The sequence below is a fragment of the Solanum stenotomum genome, chromosome 2 (genome assembly GCF_019186545.1).
Source record: "Solanum stenotomum isolate F172 chromosome 2, ASM1918654v1, whole genome shotgun sequence".
Taxonomy (NCBI): Eukaryota; Viridiplantae; Streptophyta; class Magnoliopsida; order Solanales; family Solanaceae; genus Solanum; species Solanum stenotomum.
In genome coordinates, this window is record NC_064283.1 from 24,702,591 (window position 1) to 24,705,908 (window position 3,318).

General features: G+C 35.7%; 1 pseudogene; it reads right to left on the bottom strand.

Moving 5' to 3' along the window:
- Nucleotides 1-1,449: 1,449 nt before the first annotated feature.
- LOC125855837 (putative late blight resistance protein homolog R1A-3) lies at nt 1,450-2,837 on the bottom strand (annotated as a pseudogene).
- Nucleotides 2,838-3,318: the final 481 nt, after the last annotated feature.

The window sequence follows — 3,318 nt, forward strand, 5'->3', positions numbered from 1 at the left end:
TAGGTTCAAAATCTGAAGAAGTAAACAGACAAACTAACTGAAGAGGGTTCAACATCTACTATATATACATAAAAGATAATTATAACCATGTATAAATAGTACTATTTTCTGCCGAAGGGGGTTCAGATGAACCACCTAATAGTATGTTGGCTCCCCCCCCCNCCCCCCCCCCCCCTCTCCAGCCGAATTAAAAGAGTTGAAATATGGTTCCCCATGGGGTGCCCTAGTCCTTTTTGCACGTAAGAATATATAGTTCTCCCTAAATGTGTATTGACTATTGCCAGTTGAATAAAGTCACCATTAAGAATAATTATCCCCTTCCCAGAATTAATGACTTGTTCGAACAACTTCAGGAGCAAGTTGTTTCTCTAAGATTGATTTATTTTAATCCATTTGGTTAAATATTTTAATCTGAATCTATTTTTACTATCCTTTGTAATTTTGGGCTTCACCAATACTATTCCAATTGCTCCTTGAGGCAAAACATCCAGCGAGTCACATGTAAGTTTTCTCTTCAAATTTTATTTTAATTATCATTTTTATCAAAAATGGGGCTAACAATCTTCTAAACCATTTTGTGCTAAAAATCTTCAAAATTCATCCAATAAAGAATTAACCTTGCTCAAAATTACACTTACCTTCTCAACAGTGTCCACCATCATAAGTTTAGTTTCACTTCTCTAGTTATTTACAATTTTCATTGCACTTTATTTTTTGCATTGTAAATACTTTGATTTGCTGCACTTGAGCCGGCTTTGAGGTAGGGGTAAGGTTTGCGTACACTCTACCCTCCTCAGACCCCACTTGGGGGATTACACTAGGTGTGTTGTTGTTGTTGTTGTTGCGTTGTACTAGCCACTTTTTGTTTAGAATGTATATCAGATTATAATTATCTTAAACTGTTTGAAGCAAGGGTGTAGGATTGAATTTTTTACATGTCTACGCTTTATATGGGTAAAGAATGTATCATAACATTTCATTGCTAACTATGTTATCCCATGACAATTAAAAGCTGCTTATATGAAGGTGATGTGCTATGAACTCTTTAACGAGGTAAGTGTTGTTAAGAAAGTGCTCATGAGTTTGATATTATGGCATCATATTGATGCCATCAGAAAAATATCAATAGGGTCAACTCCGTCAATATATCAGCAGAGTATACAATATTTTTTTCTTTACAGTAAAAGGATCATCTAAAAATGTTGTGTGAGTAGAAAAGTATAACCTTAAGTTTTATAAGCAATTGTTGAATACTTATAATGTTATACGTAGTAGGGTTATTTTATGAGACGTACACGGGTTCATTTCAGAGGTCTAGTTATTCTTGTTGAATTCGTGCAGCAGACTCCTCAAGTTGGGGATTAAACCCTCTTAAATTTATGAGTTGTAGTGAATATATATCTGCAAACTCAATGGGTATGTCTTTCAAACTAGAGATACCTCTAATCACTAGTCGTTCAAGGACAGGAAAATTGTCATTTGTAGCTTTCCAGTAATTGAGATCCTTTGAATTAGCAAAAACATTAATCGAGTAAATCCTGTAACAATTGGATGCCATTCTTCGCCACAACAAACTCCAAACATGAGCTTTAGCTGTTCAAAGTTAGGCAACTCAGCTATGATGTCCAAGTAGGACCAACTTCAACTTCTTGAGTGTTCCTGGTAAAGCTTTTGCACTTGGACAAGTCCAGGATTTTGAGGAATTTGAAATGAATAAGGTCTGATTTGAGAATAAAAACTGAAAAAAAATTACCCGAAAAGAAAATAGAATGAGTTTGTTTCAAAAGATTGTTCTTGTCATCATCATCTGTCAACTGATGATGTGCAGAGGTAAGAACGACCCTATAAAGACCATAAGGAAAATCATGTATTTCATCACCAATCTAGGGCTTAAAGGGCTGCATTTTATGACTACTGAGAAATTGACGGTTTACTGCATCTGATATTTCAAACACAATGTCGTTCACGATGAAAACGTTTCCCCTTTGAATTTCTCTCAAGCACAGGTCATTTATTAGATCATGAACCTTACATGATCTAATTTTTCTTTCATCCACACTTTTCTTGCTGATGAGTACAAGACACCTGTTAATAAGATGTTGTAAGCACTTTTCAACTTCTTCCGAATCATTTTCCAAATTCAGGAACCCCTCAGCCATCTATAATCTCATCAAATTCTTCACTGGAATATCAGTGTCTTCTGGAAATATTCTGAAATAAAAAAGATATGTTTTTATATCGCTAGTCAAGTGATTGTAACTCAACCCAAGCACATGTGAACATTGCTGATCAGGATCATTTGTGACAAATGACTTAACATCATTAGCAACACTTTACCAATCTTCTATTGCCCTTTAAGATTTGAGAAGCCCTGCAACCACGACAATAGTTAGTGGTAACCCGTGATATTTCTCTGCAATTTGCTTCCCGATAGTCTCAAACTCATATGGTAATGCTTCATTGACAAATGTTGCAGTTTTATAAAGGTTCCAACTCTTATCTTGATCCATGAGGTCCATATGCAAAGAAAGATTCTTTATATCAGCATAGCAAGCCACTTCAATGTTACGGGTTGTCATCAGTATTCGACTCTCATTGTCCTGACTTGGAAAGTACCTCTTGCCCTATAAACTTTTCTACAGAAGGCTCAACAAGATTTCCTTTACATTGTGCTGCTGAGATACAGTTGCCCAGGCACGAACATCATAATGAGAATGAATTGATACATCATTGTAAACTTCTTTCGCTACGACTGTTTTACCTATACCTCCCATCCCGACAATCGGGATGACTTTGGGTTCACTAGAGTAGCTTCTACATAGACTTGCATGAGCCATATCTACTGTATTCCAATTTCTTTCCTTTGCGATAATGACCTTAAAGTTGCAGGTTACAAGAAAATGGTATTACAGATGACATGATTTGCAAAGTTGCAAAAAAAGGAGACATATATTAAATAAGATCATCTAATTTATTCATCTTAATCATGGTTATCACATGGTAACGGTTTGTTGAATCCAACATTGGTATTTGGCCTCTTTATATGGTCTTAGCCGCAATCCTCACGTAACATTTCTTTATCAAAATAGACTCTGATTCACTTTTGATCACATAAATGATCAAGAAAGGAATTAGAATTTCAGAAGATATAAGAAGACATATGCAAGGCAAACTTGAACATTCTGGGGGAGCCCAACAAACTGCATTGCAGTCTGCAGTGGCGAAGTCTGCACTAAACGGTCATTACTTACAGAGATAGAGTCGGCAGTTCATTAGAACTCAGTAACTTTAGCTCATTTAATGTGTAAAAGTAATTTA